Source organism: Lutra lutra, chromosome 10 (assembly GCF_902655055.1).
Source record: "Lutra lutra chromosome 10, mLutLut1.2, whole genome shotgun sequence".
Classification (NCBI taxonomy): domain Eukaryota; kingdom Metazoa; phylum Chordata; class Mammalia; order Carnivora; family Mustelidae; genus Lutra; species Lutra lutra.
Window position 1 is genome coordinate 83,374,278 of NC_062287.1, and position 11,828 is coordinate 83,386,105.

At 39.8% G+C, this 11,828-nt stretch overlaps 1 pseudogene; it reads right to left on the minus strand.

Annotated features, from left to right (window-relative positions):
* Nucleotides 1-8,031: 8,031 nt before the first annotated feature.
* LOC125079798 (ADP-ribosylation factor-like protein 4A) lies at nucleotides 8,032-8,811 on the minus strand (annotated as a pseudogene).
* Between the last annotated feature and the right edge of the window lie 3,017 nt (nucleotides 8,812-11,828).

The window sequence follows — 11,828 nt, forward strand, 5'->3', positions numbered from 1 at the left end:
TCTGGGTTCATTAGACATTAGTTGCATTACTGCCAGTGTTTTGTTGGTTCTAAGTAAGTATGATTTAGTATATTGCTTAAGCTATTCATAAGGGACAAATTTAAATCTTAGGTTTAGGTTTTTTGTTGTTTAAAACAGGAATATATTTTCAAAAGAATAAATGACTTTAAAATTCAAATTGTTTCTATTTCAGCATTCCTTAGTGGAACATTTCTGCATTACTTTTCAAAGATGGTAATAGTTAACTTTAAGTTTCAAGGGTAAATTTCTTGAATAGTTTTGCTTTTATTTGTTCATTATACCTACTTAGGAAACCGGACTTTTCATGAGCATGCACAATGTTTACAGAGAGAGGTATGTCTAATTTAGGTTACGCTATAATAAAAGCTGTGTTTTGGGAAAATTACATCATGAGTTCACTTACTATTTTTTAATACAGAATTACAGATCTGCAGAATACAATTAAATCGTCTAGATTCTTTTTATATTTTGCCTAAGTATAGTTCCAGGTGGCTAAAGTATTTTTGGATACTATTAGTCTAACAAGCAGAAATAAAGTGATACAAACACTTCTGCTGTATATAGATCCTGCTGGAGAAGTTAACGTAAGACCATAAAGATTAGTCTTCCACAGTATTGGCCACAAACGTTAAAGTAAAAATGCATGTATATATTTGAAGTAAATGGCATCCCATGTGATTCTATTCCTGTTTCTTTTACAAGTATAAGAAGATAGTTATCTTTGAAATATTATACTTGAGGGGCGCCTGGGTGGCTCAAGTCGTTAAGTATCTGCCTTTGGCTCGGGTCATGATCCTGGAATCCTGGGATTGAGCCCTTGCAACAGGGTCCCTGCTTAGCAGGAAGCTTACTTCTTCTCTCCTAGTCCCCCTGCTTGTGTTCCCTGTCTTACTGTGTCTCTCTCTGTCAAAGAAATAAATAAAATCTTTGGGGGGGGGGGGAAGAAATACTACACTTGAGATTCTATTTTTAAAATGTTATATCTACTTTTTTTTTTAAGATTTTATTTATTTATTTGACAGAGAGAGATCACAAGCAGGCAGAGAGGCAGGTAGAGAGAGAGGAGGAAGCAGGCTCCCTGCTGAGCAGAGAGCCCGATGCGGGGCTCGATCCCAGGACCCTGAGATCATGACCTGAGCCGAAGGCAGCGGCTTAACCCACTGAGCCACCCAGGCGCCCCTATATCTACTTCTTTATAACAAGCTGTTCTACCACCTGACAGAACATTCTCCAGAAAAATGCATTAATGTCCTCTCAAATATTCCATGTTCCTAACCCCTAAACACATATTGCAGAGCCCAGGTAATATGAGTGTTCTGTAAACAAACACACAAAAGTTTGTTTTTTCTAACGGGAATGGCTGTCTGAAGTGTATGTTTGTTACATAACACGTTGTAGGTGAGTTTCGTTGGACAAAATCTGGGCAGCTCCGTTCTTTGAAAGAGCTGTTGGTGTGCTGAAAAGGCAGATGGATCCACTGTGGCCTCTCCTCCCCACCCATCGTGGGCCAGGGAACGATGTGTTTGGGGGGGTCTTAAAAGGACTGTGCAGGTAATTGAAGATTTTCTGTTTACATTGCGGGTACCCTGAAAGAAATAGCTTAAGGTCCTTGGCCGACCCCTTGTGGCGCTGCCTTAGATTTTTGCTGACATCTGCTGGTATCTGGTAAGTAAACTCGGCTGCTGCTACTTAATGCTTCATCTCTTTACTTCTAAATTAAACTGTGAACACCGGTAATTACATTGAAGTGGGATATTTTAAAGAACCCTGGAAGTAGAAAAGTTTCTCTTTGTAACATTCTTAGGTCTCACCCAGCAGGACTCAGCCAGGTTTCTTTTCTTAGGAGTATAAGTGAGGATATGAAAATATGCACGGGCACTTCTGGATTTCACTTATTTTTATAAAGTCAAGAGACTTGGGGAAAATAACGCTTTTATCTACTTAGAAATCATCAAACACTCCATTGAATGTTTAGTTTGAAAGGCATAATAAGTTCCTATAGAATTTATACCCCCAATTTATAGGTTATTTGTAATAGCATAGTTGTGAGGGTTGACTACTTTTATCAAGATAATTTAAATTCCAGAAGATGAAGGAGATTTACCAGATAAAACGTTATTAACTCAGTTGAGTTAGTAATACTGCATCTTCAAGTGCAGTTTGAAAGTATTTAATCACAGCCCTATCAATGGCACTTAAACTAAGTGTATCAATTTTTTTCCCCTTAAAGCCATGAGGGAAAAATTTCTTTGTGAGACACTTAATGATTTTAAAACTTCAGTTTTCTTATTTCATATCACTGTAAGCAAACATCTGTTTTATTAAAGAGTTGCCATAATCTTCAGCTATGGTTTTGAGATAAATGACCTTATCAAAAGTAAAATGCTTACAAATACTTTTAGAGTGTCCAAAACCCTTCAGTACTCCCAACTTTGTTAGATAATGCATGATTTTCATTGTAAACACTCTGGATGATCCTTCTTTTACTCAGTTCTTTGTTCAGAGGCACATTTTGAGGCGAGGGCACACTTCTTTAATAAAATAATATGAAAACTAGACCCGAGTCAGAGTTGCAGAATTTTTGTCCTTTCAAGAGAACTCTAAAACCAGGATGGAAGAATACGGCCAATAAAAGGAAACGATTCAGCAGGTAAATACTGTCTCTGTAAGTATCTCTTTGTTACCAACAACGAATCAGTCACATTAAACAACTTGAGAAATACACATTAAATTTTGGTTTTAATTATATTTTGGTAGCCCAAGTTTGTGATTTAGACTTCAAGGTAGTATTTAGTTTTTGTTTGTTTGTTTGTTTGTTTGTTTTTAATTGAATCGGTTAGTTGGTAGCATAAGATCAAGTAATGGTGGCAATACTGGTACCATGTGAGTGAGTTCTGCAAGGTTTTGGGTGAAGTACAGATTTAATCTTGGCGTTGAGAGGTAAAACGATTCGGGAATGTTCAGTGAATTCTGGCATCATTAAGGGTTTTTAAGTAACAAACTCATGCTTTCCCAGAGGTTAGTTAACCTTTTGATTTGGACTGAACTTTCCCGTTTTCAGTTCAGCTTAGTATAGTGAAATCAGACCAATCATTAAGATTTTATTTATTTACTTAATTAGAAAAAGAGCACGGTGCGAGTACTCCCACCAGCAGGGGGAGGGGCAGAGGGAGAGGGAGAGACGGATTCTCAAGCAGAGCACTGAGCAAGGAGCCTGACACAGGGCTCCATCTCATGACTCTAAGATCATGACCTGAGCTGAAACCAATAGTCTGATGCTTAACCTACTGGGCCACCCAGATGCCCCTAGATCAGTTATTAAAAGAAAACCTGGAGGGCCAGTCTGATCATCTGGAGAAAACTTGATTACTTGAGGTGGGTTTTTTGGGGGTTTTTTGTTTTTCTTTTTACCTTTTTGGTAAAATTACCAACATGCTTTCGTCATTTATGACTTAGTGAAGGGGACTGTGCAAAGAGCCCTTCTGCATAAAATATGGGCCCTACAATCTGGTGCATGCAAATAAGATGATTTTCCATAATAATATATAGCTTATGGCTTTTCTAAATTTGGCCACAAGACTTAACCTATAGCAAATACTGAAAGGGAAACATTCCCAAAGCTTTTCAGTAAAAGTTTCCAACTCATCCCCAAAAGTTAGAGTTGAATAAATGCTTAATTTGTCCTTGATGTCTTTTTGTATCAAAGAACTTCACATAGATTTAAGGGTCAGAGAACAGCTAAACATACCTAACAGACCAACCTTCCCAATGTGTGACATACCCACAGCCCATGTTAAGGCCCTCAGACCTTTAGGAAGGGAAATGGCCCTAGGAGATTCTTACTCTGCATTTTGTTTTCCCCGGTCCCAACTGGTTGACCTTGGTAAGAGACCTGACACAAGGGAAGCCAGTTTGGCCAGCAAAGCTTACAAGTTAAGGGAACATCATCACTAAGTGATGAAAGAGTTTGAACCAATCAGATGCTCTCAAAATTTTAGACAAGATAGAGGAGAAAGAATACAGCGGTTTGTACAAAGGGAGACGAAAGGACAGAATTGCTAAGGCATGCTAGGGTTCTAGACCTACACTTGGGAGGCAATAGCTCTGGAAGCTGTCAGATTCATACGTCTGTTATATCTTGTAAATACCCACTTGGTGAAACCTAGCCACAAAGTCAAGATTCCATAATTTTCATTATGTATCCTTGGAACAAACACTCAAGAAAACCTTAATGAGTGCTTTCACTCGAGGAGGCTTACTAACAGACCCTTACTCTTCTTTTTCTTTTTTTTTTTTTTAAGATTTTACTTATTTATTTGACAGATCACAAGTAGGCAGAAAGGCAGGCAGAGAGAGAGGAAAGGAAGCAGGCTCCCTGCTGGGCAGAGAGCCTGATATAAGGCTTGATCCCAGGACCTTGGGATCATGACCTGAGCGGAAGTCAGAGGCTTTAACCCACTGAGCCACCCAGGTGCCCCGACCCCTACTCTTCTGATTAAGAGACTGAGAGTGGAGGTGTAGTGTTACACTCCTGCATGTGTTAGCATTGTGTCACTGGAGAACTCTAGTCCGGTGTTTCTCGAATTTGTGCAACCATCAGAATCACCTGAAGGGCTTGTTAAACCACAGTCTGCAGGGCTAGGGTTGAACCCAGTTTCTGCTTTAGTAGGTCTGGAGTAGGGACAATTTGCATTTCTATCATTTGTAGATAAGGTTTGTAGGTGAGGTTGAAATGGCTAGTCTGGAAACCAAGATGAAGAACCACTGCTCTACAAGGGTGATTCTCAGCCTTGGATGCACATAGGAGTAACCTGTGGAACATCAAAAAAATACCTTTATCTGGGTCTCACTCCCAGATATCTGGTTTAATTGGCCTGGGGTTTGACTTCAGCATTGGGAGGCCAACTCCCTTCTGGCTCAGTGTGGAGATCCGTCAGAATTCAAGGTGGGTGACTGGGATGGTTGATTTTCTGTGGCACCTCAGGTGGACGATGGTATCCAGTTTTTCATCAAGCATCACTCTAGATTTGCTATGAAGGTATTTAGATCTGATTAACATACACATCCAACTTTTAGTTAAGCAGATTACCTTCCGTAATGGGAGGGGGCATCATCCAACCAATTGAAGGTTTTAAGAAGATTGAGGAACTCCAAAGAAGAATGAGTTCTGCCTCTGGACTGCCTTCAGACTCAAGCTGCATCGTCAACTCTTCCTTACACATTTTGGACTTGCCAGCCCCACAATCCTGCGAACCAATTCCCTAAAAAATCTGTGTGTGCCTTTCTGTGTGTCTCTCCCTGTCTCTTTGAATCTATACACCTACACCTTCTTTCATTTCTCTGGAGAACCCTGGTTAATACAATAACCCAGTTAGTCTCTATTCCAAATTGTTTCCCAGAAAGATCCTGGCTCTAAATCAGAGTGTGATTTCCTTCATTAGATTTTTTTTTTTTTCTTTTTCTATATCTGGCTTTAAGTGAGTCCGTGAATAGGTTAACTCAATCATTTTCACTCCTTTCTACTATCCATATTATCAAATCCATTTAGCTCCTCCTTGGAACTTTTTTTTTTTTATTTTATTTATTTATTTGAGGGAAAGAGCATGAGTGGAGAGAGGGTCAGCGGGAGAAGCAGATCCCTGCTCAGCAGGGAGCCTGATGTGGGACTCCGTCCTGGAACTCCAGGATCATGACCTGAGCTGAAGGCAGTTGCTTAACCAACTGAGCCACCCAGGTGCCCTCCTTGGAACATTCTTGAATATGCTTTGGTTTTTTGTTTTTCATTTTCATTTTGTCTGTCATTGTCATTTTGGTGTCAGCACCAAAATGTGCCTTTGAGCAACCACCCTCGTACTCTCAGCCCGTGTTCAGGTGGCATTGACCTCACTTTGTGATTCCAGGGGTGAGCACATCACCAAATCCTGGCCTTTGAGAGTGCAGCATCTCCCCAAATTTAGTGATTGCTTCAAGGATGAATACATGATCAGCTGAGCCGATCAAAGCCAGTAAACGTCAGCATTGCTGGGCCCAGAGAAAAAGATTTTTTTTTTTAAGATTTTATTTATTTGACAGAGAGAGATCACAAGTGGGCAGAGAGGCAAGCAGAGAGAGAGAGAGATGAGGAAGCAGGCTCCCTGTGGAGCAGAGAGCCCGATGTGGGACTCAATCCCAGGACCCTGAGATCATGACCTGAGCTGAAGGCAGAGGCTTAACCCACTGAGCCACCCAGGTGCCCTGAGATACTTATTTTTTAGTGAGAGTTTCTAATGTTACAGACAAAGGACTGGACCTGTTGGTGGCTTATCCAGACACCACTTAAGAATCAACCTTAGAGTGAAAGCAACATAGGTAAAATCAGAAGCCACAGACAGGCAGGGTTTGGGGACCTGGATCCGGCTATGTCTGAAGTCAGTCTTGGACTGTTAAGTCACATGAGCCAGTCATTTTCACTTTTTTCCCCATGATCGCCCGCCCATTAAGTGAATAAAGTGACCAGAAGGAGAGTTAACTATTCATACCAGGATCAAAACCACCAGAGCTCAAGGGTAAAATGGCCTGTTTGAACTCATGCCCTCGGAATGTCTGTGCGTTTTGAAGAAGGAGCACAAGTATCTGTGACCTACAGCCACATCTTTATTCCTCCTCCAAATTCTTGCAGAAGCTCCTCACTCTAGTTCTCGTGGACTTTAACTCAACCTCCTTTGAAGGATGAATGTAGCACAGACTATGGTAATTTGCCACTAGGGTCTGAAATTCTATAATAAAAAATGAGAGGCTTATCATTAAGACATCAGTGTTTTGGTTGGTATTACTTGCTTTTAAAGCACTTAGAATGTTTGAGAATTGTTTGTTTGTAAACCTGATGCGTTTTCTCTGTAACCCTATGTCTGGTAGTTAGAACTCCCTCCTAGGTTAAATGATCAGAAATGTTTAATAGCTGAATCTGAGTTAATTGACTTGTCAAGCAATTAAAGATATATTGTTGCCTCAAATTAGTTATTTATAATACATTTCTAGCAAAGTGAAATTTAAACGTTAACAGCTCCAATTCTTCTTCCCTTCTGCACTGAGCAGGGCACTTAATTCTATATGTTGAAGTAGAGAATGTGAGGCAGTGGTTTGAACCAGGGAAGGGGAAGAAGACACAGTTTAGCCTTTTCTGTCTGTCCCTTCCAATGATAATAGTGCCAAAAAACAAAATGTACAGTGACCTTCTGATACTGGTATTTTAGAAAGCTGGATATTCTAAATCACTTTTAATAGGGATATTTGGATGCTTTCATTTTTTTTTTATATCCATATACTGATATATTTTTAAAGTTTTGAAATTAAAACACAGATTATCTTTGTCATGAATTTCACAGGTTGGTGTATTTCTCAGGTTTTGGGTTTTTTTTTTTTTTTTTTTTTTTAATTTTATTTGTTTGACAGAGAGTGAGAGAAAGCCCAAGCTGGGAGAGTAGCAGGGGGGAGGGAGAAGCAGGCTCCCCACTGAGCAAGGAGCCCGATATGGGGCTCGATCCCAGGACCCTGAGATCATGACCTGAGCCGAAGGCAGAGGCTTTAACCCACTGAGCCACCCAGGTGCCCCAGGTTTTTGGGTTTTTTTGTTTTGGTTTGGTTTGGTTCCAAAATATCTTTGTAGGGATATTTCCTTGGCAAAATATAAACCTCTAACATTTGTATAATTTATTTATTTTCACTCTTCAAAATCTTATTTCACTAACTTCAGGTCCAATTTCCATAACTGTTTTCTGGTCAATTTAGTATCCATGCTTGGCTTCCTAGAATGGTAGGGTTTTTTGGGTAGGGAGCAGAGACCATTTTAAGAAGCACCACATTTACTCATCTTCCACAAGGCAAAAGAGTTGAGCATCTGATTGTTCAAAAAAAACAAGGCTTTCTCAGCATCCAGGAGAGCAGGCAGGCAAACCAGGCTGCAGACACTTGCATTTGTCAACATCAAACCAGAGAAAACCTATTCCACACAGATATGAAAGGGATCACAATTCATCTCTTCTTTTTCTGTTGCCGCAACATTTTCCTTCTTTTAATTATCATATCATATCATTTCTCAAATCCTTCCTTTAGTCCATCTCCTATGATTGCACAGGTGAGCTGCAAATGCCAGGGAGTTGATGAGCTCAATTCACCCATAGAATTTCTCAATTTCCAACAGAGACAGTGAATTCCTCAGGTCTTGTTTGTTAGCAGCTCCAAATATGGGGACTCTCTGATTTTTTGATACCCTGGTTATTTTATGAAGTTCAGTTGTGGCTTCTCCCATTCTTTCAACATCAACAGGGTCTACAACAAACACAATGCCATCTGTGCATCTGGTATATGACTTCCACAGTGGCCCTAATTTCCCTGGCCACCTACCTCCCAGAAGTGAAAAGTGACTGTTTTAGAATTTCCCAAGGTTACCTTAATTTTTTCAGTGTTAAATCCTTTGGTAGGTACAGTATTTACAAATTCATTGAACCGCAGCCTATGTAATACAGGTGTCTTGGGCCACCTGGGTGGCTCAGTGGGTTGGGCCTCTGCCTTCGGCTGGGGTCATGATCTCAGGGTCCTGGGATCGAGTCCCACATCGGGCTCTCTGCTTGGCGAGGAGCCTGGTTCCCCTCTCTCTGCCTGCTTGTGATCTCTCTCTGTCAAATAAATAAACAAAATCTTTAAAAATAATAATAATACAGGTGTCTTTCCAGCATAGTCCAAACCTGGAATAACACTGAGAAAGGACTGAAATGAAGGCAGGCTGGACAGAAGTCTAGTCTGACAGTCCATTCCCCATTTCCACAAGCAAGTAAGTGATCCAAATTGAAATGCCTTCTTACTGCTTTAGTACTGCTCTGCCTAGGAGATCTAGCTTCAAGACTCTGGAATTGGAGTGTGGGTCCAAATGAGAAAGCATTTGGTAAGTGATTTTTGCACAGCGTTTGGGGGGAGAAGCACCCCACATCTGCTCAGCTTAGCTCTCCACGCAGCCCAACATTTGTATAATTTAGAGACATATTTGGATTGTTAAACCTTTGCTATTAGCCAAAACTTTGGTAAAAATAAACACACTTCAGGAAAAAACAAACAAAAAAACCCAAAAAAACAAACAAAAAAACCCCTGTTCTTATACTTTTACCTTGTTGACTTGGGCTTTTTTTTTTTTTTTTTTTTTTTTTTACTTTTGGGCTTCAAATCTAAAAGAACTGATTCTATACAATTAAGAATTGGGACAGACCTTATAATATAGTACCATTTTATACCTAACGAATCTAACTCTTAGCAACATGCTACCCTTGATAGGTGTTCTCTCATTTCATCTTCCCACCTGTCCTACTTAGCTGCCACTTTTTCAATTACACAGTACAGTATTAGCAATTATAGTCACCCTATTTTATGTTAGATGCTGAGACCTTATTCATCATATAAACTGAAAGTTTGTATCCTCTTAACAACCTCTCCGTATTTCCCCTGTACACTAGTCCCCCCTACCACTCCCACCGCCCCCGCCCAGCCTCTGGTAACCACTTTTCCATGCTCTGTTTCCAAGAGTTTTGACTTTTCGTTTGTTTAATTCCACATATAAGTGTTAATCATGAAATATTGTCTTTGCCTGGCTTATTTCACTTAAGCTGCTACTTTTCTAATTATGATTTAACAAATCAAGAAACTGAAGCTGAAATAATTCAGTAACTTGCCTAAGGTCACATACTTCATAGATGAAAGAGAAGTGAATCACGTGGGGTCTACTTGACTCCAAAGTTCAAATGCTGACCTATATTCACTGTATGTATTTGTTTTCCATTTAACTTATGAATGTGAACTTCCTATACGGGATTCATTGGAACTATTTGATTCTGGTGGTTTAGGCATTGTTATGGCTTGTTAATATAGTTACGATTCTAGTCAGGTATTATAGTTTCCTTAAGGTGTGTCCTGTAGTCGCCAGCATTCAGACACCTCCATAAAAATGGATGGAAAATGATTGCTTGGCAGGTTCCAGAATGTCTTTTGGCCTCCATTCTGAGGAGTCACTTTGAAGAATAAATATACACCTGATAAATGATAAAAACAGCTTTTCATTATGTCACTGGGCACATAATTTTACTTTTGTTCTAACGTTTAAATCCTTTGTATCTATCTCCAATGTACGATGCCCATATGCCCATAAGAGGGCGATGTTTTACTACAAACTTCCAGTGAAATATCCTCTAACCTGCTTTGGATAAAGTATACAATTTAGAAACAAAATTTCTTAAGGTTAAACTGGAGTTCCATTTGCTTGAGCACCATTTGCTTAAACCCTTTGGGGGGGAAATATTTCTTCTAAATATTATATGGGGAAAAAATTTTTTTCTTTCTCAACCATTTCATTTTTATATAAGTTGTTATTTCAGCTGGAAATCAAATATTTTATTGAAGTTGATTTTAGTGGAATATCCTAGAACCAGTCAACACTTCAATTATAAGTATTTGTACAATCCAGAGAAAAGAACATAGGTTTTGGCGTTAGAAAAACCTGAATTTGAATACTGTCTCTATTCCTTCCTGGCTCTATGACTTTGCATAAGTTACTTGGTTTCTAGAGGATTCAGTTTTCCCCACACGTAAGACATGAACAGTGGTACCTACAGGATAGCAATTAAATGTGCCTCCTTCAGAACCTAATACAGATGCTCAGTAAATGGCAATGTTCTACAGTTCTGAAAAATCAGCCGATCAGAGCAGAGTTACATGAAATTTTCTTTGAAGATGAGCCTTGGTCATTTCTATCCCCTGTTGCATTAAGCACAACACTTGGCACATACTACACATTGAATCCATTTTGTTGAATAAAATATTTTAAAATAAAAAAAATTACACTGGGAAAAGCAGGAAGCTGGAGATAAACTGGTAGTATGGTCTACCAGATGTATTTCTACTTTCTTTCCATTTTTTCTTTCCCCTCACTGCCTCCAATAAAAGAAGTTAGTCCCCTCCTTTCTTTGAATAAGGAAAGGGAGTTCGACCAAGTAAGAATTAGGTTTTGGAAATGAAGAGGAAAAGAAATAAAAGAAAGTGTTTTGTTTGTTGTTCTCTGTTTTATCTTTGGTAGGTAAGAATCTGCTGCCGAAGAAAGGCAATGGCTTGGGGCCACAAGAAGTGCAGTGTCCAGAGCCTGGGCCCCAGGAGGCAACAGCCACAGGTGTCAAAGGCAGATGCCAAGGGGACCCGGTTCTGTGGCAGCCAGTGGTGAGCTCTGAGAGGTGCAGGACAGCAGGCACACATGAGCTTTCCTTGCTCTCTCCCCTTTGCTCATCCCTCCTTTTTCTGGGACATCCTTAACAAACTGAGCCCAGAATAGAAAAAGGGGAGTGGCTGCAGGTCCTGTCACTCTGCCTGCTGTTGGCCTTTGGTCTGGGTACTCACACCCCAAGGCCCAACTGCATCTACTCCCACCAGGTACAATATGTCAGCCCCAATGACCCATGAAGGTCATCATGATTAAACAACCAGAAGATGTAAATGATGACACTTCTCACAGTAGGAAATCACCTCTAAATGACAAATATGGCTGCCACTGAGGGCGTAAAAAAAGAAATTTTGTACAATGATGCCCACCACACTTATAACAGCAAATTTGCAGACTAATTTTCCAACAAGAGGAAAACTGTTGAATAACTAATGGTATAATATTTATGTATTATAAATATTTAACCAAATAGGTTGGGTGGAAAAATTTTAATGACATGGGGCAATGTTCATGAAGTCAATTTTTTTTTAAGGCAGAGTACAGAACAAGGTAAATAGGACAACCTCAAATTGTT